Genomic DNA, 15,893 nt, shown 5'->3' with positions numbered 1-15,893 from the left:
TTGAGGAGGTTCTGAAATGGTGGAGCAGAGACCCACCCACCCCTCCCCCAAAAATGGAAATCAGCCCAATCCCAGAGGGGGTTTATGGGGCAGGGCAAAATGGAAGACCCTGGGGAAGGTCATTCCTGTCAGCCAGGAATGTCAACCTAGCTGCCTGATAGCTCAGGGGCACCCAAAGGTGTAAGTCCTATATGGCTACCTAAGAATGAAGATTTCATGCAGGAGCAGCAACATGTCCAGACTCGGAGCTGGGCATGGGAGCAGATAGCCTTCTCTGATGGAGAAAAGCGTAAATCTCGACAACTAAAGCAGTGGCCCCACTTCAAGCTCCGGAATCAATGGCTTTACAGGGTAATGTGGGACCCCCAAATGCAGGAGACATTGAGACAGCTCCTGGTCCCCAAAAAGCTCTGCCAGATGGTTCTCCACCCAGCACACCTGGTGCTATGTGTGGGACACTTGGAGAGAGAAAAGATGCTGGAGAGAATGGCCCTCGGGTTCTTCTGGCTGGGGATACACAAAGAAATAGGCAATTTTTGTGCCTCATGCCCTGAATGTCAGCTGGGAGGACCCAAAGGGACACCCTGGTTCCACTCTCAGTGGTGGAAGTACCTTTTGAATGGGTGGGCATTTAGTGGGGCCCCTTGAGAAAACCCACATTATTGATCGTGGACTATGCAACACAATACGCTGAAGCTATTCCCCCACCTTCTTCTGCAGCGTGGTGCATGGGTCACTTGCAGGTTTAAACTTGTTCAAATGGTAGATTCTCTGTAATTTGAAGTTAAGTCATGATTAAGGCTAAGATTTTGTCACACATCTTTTTAGTAAAAGCCACAGATAGGTCACAGGCACTTAGTCCTGCCATGAGTGCAAGGACTGGACTAGATGAACTCTCAAGGTCCCTTCCAGTTCTATGATTCTATGAATAAAGAAAAAGGTCACGGGCTTCTGTGACTATCCGTGACTTTTACTAAAAATATGCATGACAAAATAGGGAGCTGCAGGCTCCCCACACCACCCAGAGGAGCTTGTCTCAGAGCTACAGGGTCCCCCTACTGCCCGTGGCAGGGCTCAGAGCTCCAGGGTACTCCAGCAGCCCATGGCAGCTGGGAGCTCCAGGGCACCCCAATGGCCTGCAGTGGCTCGGAGCTCCAGGGCACCCCAGCTGCACATGGCGGCTTCATGCTCTGCGGCACCCCAGCCGTCCATGGCAGCTCTGTGCTCCAGGGCTTCCGCAGCAGCCAGGAGCTGCAAAGCACCTCTATAGTAGCCGGGAGCTCACGGGGGGGGGGGGCCCACTGCCTGTGGTGGCTAGGAGCTTGGGGTCTCCCCATGGCATGGGAGCTCTTGGGCACCCCTGCCCCAGCTGGCAGCTGCGAGCTTGGCCCCTGCAGTTCCCAGCTGCCAGGGGTGGCAAGGGACCCTACAGCTCCCAGGCGCTGGAGGCTCAAGTCATGGAGGTCTGTGGAAGTTACAGATTCCATGACTTCTATGACCTCTGTGACAAAATCGTAGCCCTAATGATGATTTGAGGACTTGGGGAGGCCTCAGCTGGAGTGCTATGTCCAATTCTGAGCACCACACTTTAGGAAAGATGTGGACAAACTGGAGAGAGTCCAGAGGAGAGCAATAAAACTGAAAAAATGTTTAGAAAACCTGACCTATAAGGAAAAGTTTAAAAAAAAACTGGGCATTTTTAGTCCCTGAGAAAAGAAAACTGAGGGGAGACCTCATAAGTCTTCAAATATGTTAAGGGCTGTTATAGAGAGGATGGTGATCGATTGTTCTTCATCTCCACTGAAAGTAAGACAAGAAGTATTGGACTTAATCTGCAGGTAGGGAATTAGGAAAAGCTTTCTAACAATAAGGATAGGTAAGCACTGGAATAGGCTTCCAAGGGAGGTTGTGGAATCCCTGTCACTGGAGGTTTTTAAGAACAGGCGGGACAAACGCCTGTCAGGGATGTCTCAGTAGACTTGGTCCTGCCTCAGATCAGGGGGCTGGACTAGATGACCTCTTGAGGTTCCTTCCAGCCCTACATTTCTGTGATTCTGTGACTTCAGTAACTCAGCCAGAGGTTAGGGGTCTATTACAGGAATGGGTGGATGAGGTTCTGTGGCCTGCAATGTGCAGAAGATTAGACTAGATCAGTGGTTTTCAACCTTTTATTATTTGCAGACTCCTAAAAAAATGTCAAATGGAGGTACGCCAGTGTTCCCTCTAATTTTTCCCACACATGCTGAATGAATTTTGTTATGTGCACCGATATGGAGGTGATGTGTGACATAGCCGGGGTCGGGGCTGGATTTGGGCCAGGGGAGGGCACCCTGGCCGCAACAGGTCCGGGCCAGGTCTGGGTTGTGGGTTTGGGCCGGGGCAGGGGTGCCTCTCCCCCGGCAGGTCCATGGCTGAGTTGGGGCCGGGGGAGGGGTGCTCTTGCCCCAGCTATGGCAGGCTGGGGGCTAGTTTGGGGCTGGGGCTGGGTTCGGACTGGTTGCGGCCGGTCCCAGCTGGGCGGGTTCTCTGAGCGCCTGCACGATGCTAAATAGGCTGCTGCATGGCCACGCACCTTACAGGGATCTTAGGTATGGACCCCTTTGAAAATCTTAGCCTTATCTGTGGACCCCCAGGGATCTGCAGACCACAGGCTGAAAACCACTGATGTATGGTAATGACAACCTTTCACAGACCCCTTACACATAATCTGGGATCCCACTTCCCGTGGGTGCATGAATCACAGATTGAAAACCACTCGACTAGATGACCATGATGGTCCCTTCTGATCTTAAAGTCTGAGTCTGTCTCCTAGGGAACTCCTTCCTACTCATCATAGACCATGCCCTGTCTCCATTGGATAAACTCCATGAAGGATACCAACACCTAGATCATGAGGTGGTACCTCTTCCTGGAGCCCTATGACTTCCAGGTACTTCATCACCAACAGGCACACACAAATGCTGATTTCTTTTTTCGGAATGGAGGGGAGGTGGCAGGAGGAAGACTCATCTTCCAGTCTTAGCCTGAGTGTGATGGGATATATAAACCCTACAATGGGGAGCCAATGGTTAACAAGCAGCACTGGTCCCAGAAAGTCATGCCCATCTGTACCTGCTGGGCATGCTCACAGTGGAGGCAGAGCTCAAAAGGGAACGGCCCAGCTCAGTCAGGGTGAGCAGAGCACGGGAGCAGTCCTACGCTGATAGGCTGCTGGAGCAGCACACTGTCTACACCAGACCCTGCTGCAGAGCCACCAAAAACCCCTGTGGAGACAGGGAATATGCGGGGAGGGCTGCAACTGAAGGAGAAGAGCCTCCGGATCAGTCAGTGAGAACCACCCTCCTCTCCATGAGTTCAGAAGCCAACCCTTGTTGAGGCTGTGGAGAGGGCTGAGAATGCGATAGGAAGTGACCCAGGGAGCGGGCTTGGTGGCATCCATCCTCCAGGCCACATGTCTGAATGGCTAGCCACAGGGCCCTGGGTTGGAACCTGGTGGAGCAGGGAAGGCCCAGGTTCCCCCACTGGTGGACCTACAGGCTCTTGCTAATAGGCAATACCGCTGGGGCTCAGACACTGAACCTCCCAGCAGAGTCTGACACATTTGGTTAATCAGTGCCCCAAGAAGAACCAGGCTGCCCCTAGGAATGCTGACCCTGTGCCTGGAAACGTGGGGTTTCTGAGAGTGAAGCACAGAGTGGGGTGGCTGTGGCAGGGATTGGGTCCCAACAGGCTCCAGATGTCTCTGGGATGTTGGGTCTGGGGCATTAGTGCCCCTTTACAATCTGAGAGAGATGGCATTACTGGGTTTGTGGCTCCTGACTCAGTGGCCTCCCAGCCTGAGCCTGACTGCGTAATAGAGGCTATGGAATCCACAGCCTGGGCCGTGGCGTCTGGCTTGCTGGCAAAGCCCCAAAGCAAAAAATGGCCATTGACTGTGAAGGGAGCTCCAGTTTCTGAGGGTACAGTGAAGCGGGCTAGTTTGGGCAGGGTAGGGAGCACACTGCTCAGGATGCTGCTGAGGTTGGGGACATGGAGAATTCTTAGGCATTAGTTTTGCCCCCTCGATCCAGGAGCTCCTCCCGTTTCTGTGACGTCGTCCCCCGTCCCCCCCCCGACACACACACACACACACACACACACACACACACACTCCAAACCCTTGAGGTCAGCAGTGACTCCGTCCCACACATTCTCAGGCTCAATGACCTCAGATTCGTGAGCCCTGAATGCCTGATGGGGGATATACCCTGGATGCTATTGGTAGGTTTCTGGCTGTGGCTAAGGGGAAATTGGTTTCCTGAGCTTAGTCTCATTGTGTTGCCTGCTCAGTATGCTATGAGATGTGTCTCTGTCTGAGTTTGACAAACAGAAGTGCTACGGATTGAAAAAACCTGATGATCAAAGTGCATGTCTCTTTGACCAATGGAAATGTTGGGGATTAATGGATATAGGAAAATATGGTGGTTTTGTTTGAGATTTGGGAGGGAGGAGGGGTTTTTTGTTTCTGCCTTTTTCTTATTTTTTTCTAATGAGTACTGGTCTAATGGATACATTTGTATGTGGCTCTCTGATGTGAATGGGTGGAGGGACATTACAAAAGTTTGGCTCTTTATGAGTATCTGTCCCAGAAAAAGGTGGACACTTTTTTATTTTTTCAAGAGACCCACACAGAGGCTGGCAACCAAACTGATGGGCCGGCTGATTGGAGAGGGGATGTTTTTCTGGGTCATGGTTTCACTGCAGGTACAGGGGCTGCCTGCCTCTCTGTGGGCAACATGAAGGCTGATTGATGGTTGTGCAGGTTTTGACTGAACATCAGCATTCTTTTGAGCAGGCTTCCTTGGCTCACGTAAATTGGAAGAGTGACACACTGCTTCTGGGGATTTGGGTAATCTCCAACCTTCCAGTTTTTCCGGGGGCACTACTGTAGAGCCAAACTGGCTTTAATGCATTTGATATTTTGCTGGGACTTGATGATGATTTGGGTTGGAAATAGCAGGGAGTTATGAAAAAGCTGGAGAGGAACTTGCAAAAGTGAAGATGGTGTTTGCCTCAACTTTCCTTCTGAGGGCAGACGTTAGTCATTAATAATTTACCAGCCTCCATGTTGTGGCACAAATGTATTGTTTTGGATCCCCTTCCATGCTTTTAAGAAAAAGTTCAGACGGTTCTTTTGGACTTTTGCTAGGATGGCCATCATTGGCTGAGGCAGAATGGTTTGTGTCTGCCTGTTGTGCCAGGGGGTCAAGGTCTCATTGATCCTTTGAGCAGAGTCACTACTTTTCAGTTACAGTCTCTGTAACAGCTGTTGTTTGAGGATAAGCCCGTTTCTTGGAAGCAACTGGCCTTTGCTTTTCTTTGGTCTGTAGGGGGTTTGGGTTCTGATCTGGAACATTTTTTCGAACCCTGGTGCCTCAATTTAGAGTGTTTATTTTTAAGCTGAGGCAACAGGACAGGCAGCTGGAGTTCCCAGGACTGCTTGCTGAACTCCTTGTTTATAACCCTGCCATGCACATTCCTAGTCTTGTTTCTAGGAGTCTTGTCTCTTCCCTTATTGTAGCAGGTATAACAAAACTGGTTAATGTAATTAGTCTTACCATTTTACGTGGGTCTCGGCTGATATGTTGGCTGTCAAGCCTGGTTTTCATTCAGTTTGCTGGGTTTCTTGGTTTTTATCAGAGGTGGAATCAGCACTTCCTAGGCGTAATATTGCCAGTTTGGACAGTTGCCTCCTTGAGGGAACCAGTCCTGATTATACTAATGCTTCTATTTTCCTGCCTGTTGATCCTGCTGTGGATTGGGATGTTGACAAGCCTAGCAGCTTGCTTGCCTTCAGTGGGTCTTCTGAACTTATTTATAATATTTTAGGCCATAAGTCACTGTTTATGCTTGTGGTCAAGATATGTCATTTTTGAATGCCTGTTGATGATCCTGATACAATATGGGGGAAAACAATTTCTGGTGGTGGATTCCACCCATCCATTCTGGTGAACTGTAAACAAGCCTCTAATCACAAAGAAGATAGGTGATCTCCAATGGAGAATTCTTCACGGGGCTATTGCCACGAATGTGTTTGTGCAACTTTTGACTCCACAGGTGTCGGTGTCCATGTTCTTTTTGTGACACAGAGGAGACTATTTTTCATACATTTCTTATTTGGTCCAGGTTACAGCCATTATTTGTTTTATTTCAGGGTATTTTATGTTTATTGTCCCTTGATTTTTCTCCTACTGTATTTATTTTGACTGCTAAGTTTAGGTTCACAAATAGATCTATGATATGCCTTGCAAAGTTTATTTTGGGTCAAGCAAAGATGGCCATTTAAAAAAGTAGATGTAAATTATTTGGTACTGGGATTGCCGATGTTCTTTTTTGTTTTGGTGTTTTGTTTGGTTTTTTTTTTTTAGATTTTTAGTGGTTTTACGTCCTCTTCTGGAGTTTAGATATTATACACTTTTATAAGCTATTTGACTGAATAAATTGATCCAAATAGTGTATAAGTTTTTAGTTTATAATATATAATATAAGATATTAGCTTATAAGTTAGACTATTGGAATTGCACTTTGTACTGTTCAGGGCTTGGCAACTGTTTTTGAATTTGTATTTTTGTTTTTGCTGTGTTTCTGCACTGATATTACTAAATGTTTTAAAAGTCAAAAAGTCTCTCTCCCCATTAGCTGTTACCAGTATAGGGTGCATGACACCAAGTGCAAGAGTCCTGTTTTCAGTAGAGGTCAATGGTACATGTATAAGGCATCTGATTTCTACCCCCCTCCCGCTCTCCCACCCCACAACCTACTTCCTCTGTTAATCTCCCATTGTATCTTTTTCTTACTACATTTCTCTCTCCTTCCCTCTGTAACTCTTTCTAGGTACTTTTTTCATATATCTCCCTCCTTTTCCTTTCTCCTTTCTTTCCATCCCTGAATATCCCCAAATGTAACACTTGTTTCCATTTCCAGAAATATTTGGGGACCTGAGTGTATCATTCTTTAATGCAATTTGTTACAGTTTGAGAAGGAATTATATTTAAAGTTTATTTTCCACTAATATCCCACAGGACTTTCGAATTCCAGATATATATCCTGGTTCTGAGTCCTGGCTCCATCGCTGTGCTGTAACAAGAGGAATTCAGGATCATTTAAAGAACATAATTGAGCACAAGAGCAATGGGTAGGGAAATCATATAAATTAACTGGCTAGAAGTATGTACATAGGGCTTCTGCTTTAGGGGGTTTATCAATTTCATTTTCAGGGTTTATTCTGTAACTATTTTTGAGTTCTATATAGATGTCCAAAAATCACGGTTTTTCTGAACTTTCTCTTGGTATATACACATAATATTGTTTGAAATAGCACTACATTAAAGCACACTAGGAAATTCTAGTGTGCACCAAGAAGTGTCTACATGGCCCAACTAATGTGCAACATGTTAGTGCATTTTAGAAATTAGATCCCTGCATAGTCTGCATTACTGCTCCATGTAGACAAGCCTTTAGATACAAGCCAGGGAGCAGGGATATCATCTTTATACACAAATTACACTGGGAAAAGGGTGAAGTCAACATGAACTGAGTAACCATTTCCAGTTTTTATTAGGTAAACTCAAATTTATAATTTTTTGGGGGGGATTACCAATGTTTATCTGTTAAAACCTAAGATCAGATGCCTTATACATGTACCATTGACCTCTACTGAAAACAGGACTCCTGCACTTTGTGTCATACACCCTATACTGGTAACAGCTAATGGGGAGTCTCTTTCAACTTAAGTGGTTCCTGGGCTTTTGGAGCAGGAGGAATGCAGTTCCATCGCTGCTGCTGTGATGTTCCGCGTGGAGCAAGATGACAACCATGAAGTCCTGGATGGCCACATATGTGTTTCAAGAAGAGAGCACAAAAATGTCCCAGGAACAGAGAAAGCAGGATCAGATAAACAAAGGAGAGGAGAGAAAAAGCCCAGAACTAAGATGCATGATTTTCATGGAAAGCCGACAGATGGAGTGCCTGGCAACCAGCGAATCAGCTGGCAGAGAGAGTGATGACATCACCCCGTGTCCACGAGCCAGGAGTTAGAAAGCTAAGCATCCTCCCTTCACTAGCTGCTTTGGCAAAATGGGCTATAGGAGGGGGCTCACCCTAGGGAACTGGACTGTGTGTGGTGGGGAGAGACGGCAGGAATCAGAATCTACAGGAGGAATGAGGAGCAATTTCTGCATTGCATTTGCCATTTTGGCTGCTATTAGGTAGATGGTGAAGGTAAAGAAAAAAGGGTGGAGGGACAGATAGGAGGGACAGAAAAAGAAAGGGGAAGAAAGAGTTGTGTGATCATTCATATCATAATTTGAACCCACTTAAACAGCCTTGCCTTAAAATTTTCAAAATGTTTTGTGAGCCTGAGGGAGCAAAGCCATGACCTCCCCTCCCCCCACTGGAATATCCTCCCTCTCCACTCTCAGCTGGCCAGCTTCCCTACCTCTTCCCCTAACAGGACCCGAGGCCTCCCTATTTATTGTTGCTCACTTGGAGATGGTGCTCAGTGACCTTCTTCCCCTACTACTGCCTCCTGTATCTCACAGCTCCTTCCTTTGATCTTGGGAGGCATTAGCTGGCCAATCATCCCCCATCTCCTGGGTTCAAGGGAGCTGCCAGGCATAGTCACAGTCCTGTAGCCAATCCCAAGGAAGGAAGGGTAGGAAGTAGCCCAAGGTCCCTCACTAATAAGGCAGCAGGAGATGGAAACCTTGTAGGGGAAGGCAGTGCCCCATGAGGCATAGAGTTGTAACCCTCACTGGTTCTCTAGAAACTGCATGCTAACCCAATAATTCATAGTGCACAGGTCCTAGGGAAATCCTCAATGTGTCCTAGTTACCACATCAGGCCTGGTGGGGCACTACCTTCCCCTACCGGTGCAGAGCTTCTGCAGTGGGTGAGCCAGCACTTTCCACCCTTAGAGAGCCTTCGGACAAGCAGCCACTGGGGATGAAAAATTAAGTCAGTGGCTAGCTGGTCCTTCCCACTTCCAGCCCTTCCAAAGAGCTGGGAAGGGGACAACTGGTCCCAGGAGGCAGTGAAAGGAGGGCAGAAGGTGGGAGGAATTACAGGAGTCCTGCAGTCATTAGGGGAGCTAATGAGGCATTCTGGGCTACACTGCTATCAATCTGTTCCACTGGCACCAGCCAATGCAATTCTTTATATATGGCCAAGACTGGGGTTTAGATGAGGGCTAGTTAGCATCAACTCAATCCAGACAAGAGAGAGGAGATGCCAATAAGGTGATGAAGCAACAAAGAGAAATAGTGGAGGTGATACCTGGCACCTGGGTAAAAAGACTCTTGGAGCCTTTGCTGTTTCTAGATCTCAAGCCAGCAGTGATGTCCCTGAGTGCTTCTGTCCACCTGTGCTTGTCTAGGAGGTGGAAACTTTTTCTCTTGAAGCTGGACCTCATTTCAGTAATTCAGGCCTTTGCTCTCTAGGTTGAATCACTGTAATGTGCTCTACAGATTGAGTTCCTGAAAAGCATTTAGAAACTTCAGATAGCACAGAACGTGTTTCCCATAGGGACCATATTACACCTGTGTGCCACATAAAAAAATTCAAAGTGGTTGGTTTTGATCTCTAAATCTTTTTGTGGTTTGAGTCTCTTATAACTCAGAAACCACCTACCTTCTCATTGTGTTCTCCACAACAGCCGAAATCAGACATTGCACTTGGGTTAATAACCCTCAGTTTTAAACCTCTGGGGAGCTATGGGCAGGCTGTTCTTAGTGAGGGGTCATCAACTTGGATTCAGTTTCCTTCACACACACCCTCTCCTTTCCCCTCCAACTTGGTCCAACAGGGCCTGACGTTTTTGTATTTCTGGGCAGGCTGCAAAGCTCATTTGCTTACCCAGGGGAGTTGGAAGCTTGGGGGTTGATGGAGAATGACTTTGTGATATTAGTTAGCATTGGTTTAGCCTTCAATGCCAATGAATTTATTGCTATTTATTGTGAATATTCTTGGAGGCAATTCAATATTTTATAAATAGGACAACTGTAAATGAAAAAAGTATAGAGGATGGTGCCCTTGCACTTAGTGGACACTGGAGGGAGCTACAGCACTCCACATATCCTAGTTCACTATGATTACATTTCATATATCTTCAGAGCTAGGGTCCCTAATTTAATTTTTTATGGCTCTTCCTTTAAATCTCGCTCTGCTTCTGAGTGATCTGGTTCTGCACCTCTTTAGTTGGGAGGTTTTGGGGGAAGAAGAATTTGTGATTTGTCTCCACAGTCCTTCCCCATGAAACTTGATATTTCAGGAGATCTGATCACCTCCAGGAAACTCAAAAATCTCCCTCTATTTCTGCCTCTCTCCCCTCTTTCTCTCACTTGGCTGCAGGCATCTTACCCCAGCAAAGTAGATCTGGGGGACCTCCAAGTTAACCTTGGTGGATGCATGTCATGATATGGGTGACTCGAGGGAAAAGTGCCAACCCCAGTGAGTGAACAGGGGGGTGCTGTGCCACAGGGAAACTCTACCCTCTGAGTCATAGGGGTGTTCAGATCCCCAAAGCTTTAGTGTGGTTTGATGGGGTTCCACGTGTCAAGGAGTAGTGTGAATGGCTCAGCAAGGGGTGTTCTTCCCTCTTGAGTCAGTACTGACCCTAACGTCACAACATGTTGCTAGGGAAGTTGTCATGCAGGCAATGTAATATTTTCATTGCAAAACAAAACCAACTGCCCTGGGGCAATTCAAACTCTCATGATGCTTTCCAACCCAGAGATCACCGCTTTTCAGTGAGCGGGCGAATGATCCCTGAGTATAAAGTCTGTAATGCATTTGGGAAGCCATCAGTTTCAGCTAATTTCATTCTCTCTGTCTCTGCATCTCCCTGGCCTTCACACATACTTGTAACTTAATGCCTGGTTACTATGTCTCAGCAATGAGAAATTAATGAGTTTCTGTAACATGTTTGAATGTAACACTGTGTGTTCATTTGAGTCAGGGTAGGCAAGGGGAATATTCCTGGGAGCCAGAAAGTTTCTTATAGGATCGATTATTACTTGAGCTCTGACACCATCTTTTGAGTCATTCCCCTATTGTGCCCTGTGCTGGTAGTAGAGATGGACCTAAGCCACAGAGTTCAAAGCCAGATCCAATCTTCTCCTAAATTTGGGGTATTTAGATCGGGGCTTGTGTTCACCCCAGTCTAAAGATGGGGACAGCTATGAAATTCACATCTCCAAAGTTCAGGGGAGTTTGGTCCTGATCCTTTTCTGTTTCGCAGGTGATTGTGCCTTTACTGTGATGGCCTTGAGGATGTAGAACTCTCTCCACCTGGACCTCTGCTTCATCAAGACCAGTTCTGATGGGCTGGAGAACCCTTCTGGGAGCCCACAAGGGAGGCTGAGAGTGTTCAGCCAATATGCATTCAGCTCCTCACTCCTGCAGCTCCACATACCATAGCCAAGCATCCTTCTTTGTCACATGGGATGCAAAGCCCCCAGGTTTGGCCAAGTGTGTTGAAATTCTCAGAGCTCAGACATATTGCCTCCCCCCAGCTCCTTCAGTGAGATAGGAGGAAGTTGTTCCAGTGTTTCCTTTCCTCCCTAGCTCCCTGCTTGAGGGCTTCCTCCTTCTTTCTTCCTGGGAGCTTCTTCTGCCCAAAGGAGGACTTCTTTTCCAACCCCCAATCCCATGCATGTTCCTACTCAGTGTATAGCATCTTTTAGAATTGCCACTTTTTGGAGCTGTACTGGTGTAAAACATATATACACACACATTAAGGGGTTGCTATGGAGTAATTTACCTCAGTTTTGAACTAGGGTAAGTTGCAGCAGTGCAGAATGATCTGCACCAGCATAAACCATGTTGACATTAGATGTTTGCACTGGTGCAGCTCCCAGATGGCTACAATTCCAGTGTTGTCAAGGCCTAAATGTAGACTTCACTGATGTTTAATCATTCATCTCTTTTATCTAACTCTGCAGCTATCTTTGAAGTGCCCCAGTAGCTCACAAGAGTGAGGAGGAGAGGGAGAGGGGGCACTTTGTAGAAAAGATCATTTTTATTGTCCACTAATAATATCCTCATCTGTAGTTGTTCCTTCATTTAGAATTAAAAGGTGTGTTAATCCCATCTAAATGTGGCTGTGGAAAATATTTACATTCACTTCAGAATATGTTCGTTTTGCTTAATAAAAACACTTAAAAATTCAAATGATCTCCTCTCATCAATCTATTCCCCTCTCCTTTATCTATAGATCACTCTTCAGCTCCCTCTTTCCTTCTGTCACTTGTGTCCTTCACTCTCTTTCTTTGTTTCTTCCTGTGTGGTTTTTTTATCGTTTTGTTCTGTACCTGTCTTTTCTCTCTCCCTGTTTTTTCTTCCTCTGTTCCTCTTCCCCAGCCCTTTCTCTCTTTTCTGTGCTGTTTCTTATGGTTTCTCTTGCTGTATGTATCTTTTTTTGTACCTCTCTCGCTGTATCCTTGGTTTCCTTTCTGTCACTTTCACTGGAATGTTGGCAGAGACATTATTTTCAAAGAAACACAGGAACTGACTGACTAAATAAAGTATCTAGGAATGGGGCAGGAGGTTTCTGTTCTAGAAGGGTCTGTATTCCGAGAGCCCTTTCTCCCTTTTTAGCAAAGGAGACTTACATTCCATGCCCACCCACAATCCCATTCAGAGTCAGGATCTTCCCCTCCACTCGCACACAGACTTTGGCCAGAAGTGATGGATTGCACTGCAGTAAGGGCTGGGATCACTGCAGGCAAGGGAGGGGTAGTCACACTGCCAGCGTCAGGGCAGGAAGGAGAGAGTGGGGACTAAGCACAAGAGGAGAGGGGGCGGAGATGTCTGGGAGGGTGTGTGTTGTGCGTCTGCAGACTACTGCACCATTCTGACTTTGGCTGAGCATCTTGGAGAGCAGAGGTCTGAAAGATAGAGCCAAAAGAGGCACAAGGCAGAATGAGCTCTGGCAGCAGATGGAGGCTGCCACAAGAGCAATAGGAGAATGGCTGAGAGAGAGAGAAATGAATGCATTCTTATGTGGTACAATAACCATATAACAATACACAATAGCATTAGAGCTCTCTCTATTTCTCTTGCTGAAACTATAGCAGGCAGGGCTATGGCACAAATGTAGAAACATACAAAAGGTCAAATGATGCAAACTGAAAAGTATATTAAACATATTTTCACTGTACTCAAGAGGAAGATGACAATATGATCTTTGGCCAGAGTCAAGGTGCATCAGTAGAGCTATGCATAGGTCTCAGTGTAGGAATAGCAGGAGGTGCTGCGGGTTAAAACCAAGATGAAAGAGCTGAGCTGCTGGGGGTGGGGTAAGAGGAAGCATGATGGAATAACAGGAGGCGCTGCAGGTAAAGAGTGAGGTGCATAGGAGGAACTGGTAGCTTGAGGCAGGACTGGACTAGCAAGGGGTGCTATGGGTCAGGATTGAGGGGGCACTGGAAGAGTTTTGCGTCAGGTTCCCAGGACTGCAACACCTTGTGGAGCTGGTAAGGCCGGAACTACTGACATTCTTTGAAGCGGGTGGTGATGGTGGGGGAAGAGTTGGCTGAAAAAGTTTATGCCCTCATGAATTCTGGCAGAGGCAATGAGAACATGCTCCCTTTGCTGGATGCATTTATAAATAGAAGATGACCCCCCCACCCACACATACACAGTAGCAATTACAATGAATATAGCATGGATAATTTTTGCCTAGCACATTTCCCTTCCTTCCTTTTCCTTTCTTTCCTTTCTGCCTCTGTTCTTTTCTCTATTTTCTCCATCTGTTTCTTACTCCCTGTCCAGATTTCTTTCTGGCTGCTTCCTTTCCCCTTCTTTTAACATCTTGCACTACATTCTTTCATCATCCTTTCGTCATCAGCCTCTCTGTCATTTATTTCATCCATCCTTTTCTATCCCTTCATCTTACTCTCATTTCTTCCATCAATTTCTTTCTCTCCCCTCAGGCTTGATTCTCCACTGCCTACACCATGTGACATCTTACACACACACCATTTTGCCCAGATAAAAATGACAACCCCGAGTTCAAAGCAGTGGAGAAACAAGCCCAGAATCTCTTCTACTTTCTTTCTGTCGGAGACACATGAGAAGATCTCACACAGGCATGCATGGGAGATACATATGGTGGGGGGAAGGACGGAAAGGAGATTGAGGGTGTGTCTTGTATTCATGCAATCAGCCTGCAGGAGGCTGCCTGGCCCCTGCAACTCCTCCCAGTGACTCCCACACAATTCCCTTTCCTCTGTTTCAGATGCTTCTCACACGCTCCCCGCTCTGGCCATTCCCCCCTCCCACCACCATCCTTTGCCGACATCACACTGCACCAACTACAGCTGCCAGCTGCAGTGACCTACTTCTGCCCACTCTGCAAAGCATCTCTTTCTCCTCCATACCTTCACTGGCTGCAGCAAAAGAAAAGGGAGCAGAGTCACGCCACACCCCAATCAACCTCCTAATAATTGCTTGTGTAATGCTCCCCCCACAGGGAATAGAAGATCCTAGAGACACCCCCCTGGTCCTGACAATCTGCTCCATCTGTTTAGTGCAGGCAAAGGGCACTGAACATATAACCAGGAGACAGTTTAAAGAGAATCTGATGGAGTGATCACTCCCTGCAATGAGTTTAGTCTCAAAAGCTCCTCACCCCCATCGAACTCATCATCTAGTGCAATTGTCATACCAGATGTAAAACATCATGGGAACTGGGATAACCCCAGGGGCTCTTTAACATGCTCTATAAAGCCCTTTGGCTCATAGGGCAAATGTTTATCATCCCTTTTCCGGTCCTGCCCCCTTTTCCATCCCTGCATCAAACCATGCCCACCAACCCTTGAAATACCATCAACATTCAGCGAAGGACAATGTGGGAAAGAGATGGAGGCCCAGAACAAGACAGTCAAACAGAGAAAAGAGAATAGATGGCAAGAACAAGAGAGGGAGAGACAGAAAGAAGGAACTTTCCCAAGGCTGAAACAGAGAAAGAAAAAAGTAGAAAGAAAGAGAAAATGAGAGAAGGAATTAGAGAAGAGAGAGGGCCAGAAAGATGCAAGGGGGGGAAGAGGCCTGAAGGAAAGAATGATAGAGAAAAAGAAAATGAGAAAGACATGGAGAGACAGAAAAAGAGGGAGAGAGATGGGGATGCAGAAAATTGAAAAGAAAAGGACAAGGTGGATGACAGAGGATACATAGAAGCCCATCCCACCGTCCACCTTCTACATCTTGGGGTCTCATCAAAAAAATCCTCTCAAAGTGCTGCTGAACACCTCAAACTGCCACCATCAATCACAGCCCATTTCTGTGCCCCCTAAATTAAACTTGCTCTCAAAGGCCACCATATTCCTCCCATCTCTCTAACTCCCCAGTATTATTTCCTTTCCCTGCAGTGCCATTTTAGCAGCAGCTGCACTGTTCCTCCTCATGGGACTGATTACTGGCTGGTTAAGCAGTGGACTTGAGATCAATCTATGTCAGTGGTTATCAAATGTATGTGATTGGGTCCCCCTTCTTTGTATCTGTAGTCATTCCCCCACCCCCTCCCCAAGTACATATACCGCCACCCAGCTCTGAAGGCAGAATGCAGAGCAGCAGCTGCTAGCTGACCACCCAACTCTGAAGGCAGCACTGAGCCAGCAGGAGCACAGAAGTAAGGGTGGCAATGTGAAAAGTTATATTCACCAGTATCACTTTTCACAGCAGACTTTGCACCCCATTGCCACCCTTACTTCTGCACTGCTACTGCCACCCTGGAGTTGACAGCTGGAGCTCCGTCTTCTCCTGGTGTGGGATTTGTGGGGACTGGGGGAAGGAGAGCCAGAGCTTCGGCTGCCTTCTGGTGAGGGATGGGGTGGGGGAGAAGGAGAGCCCAAGCC

General features: G+C 47.0%; 1 protein-coding gene across 1 annotated transcript in view; it reads right to left on the bottom strand.

Moving 5' to 3' along the window:
• MFAP5 (microfibril associated protein 5) overlaps nucleotides 1-15,893 on the bottom strand; it is a 43,676-nt gene that overhangs the window by 26,925 nt on the left and 858 nt on the right. The gene's annotated exons all lie outside the window — the stretch shown is intronic.

Source organism: Chelonia mydas, chromosome 1 (genome assembly GCF_015237465.2).
Source record: "Chelonia mydas isolate rCheMyd1 chromosome 1, rCheMyd1.pri.v2, whole genome shotgun sequence".
Classification (NCBI taxonomy): Eukaryota; Metazoa; Chordata; order Testudines; family Cheloniidae; genus Chelonia; species Chelonia mydas.
This window is presented reverse-complemented; position numbering and strand designations above follow the sequence as displayed.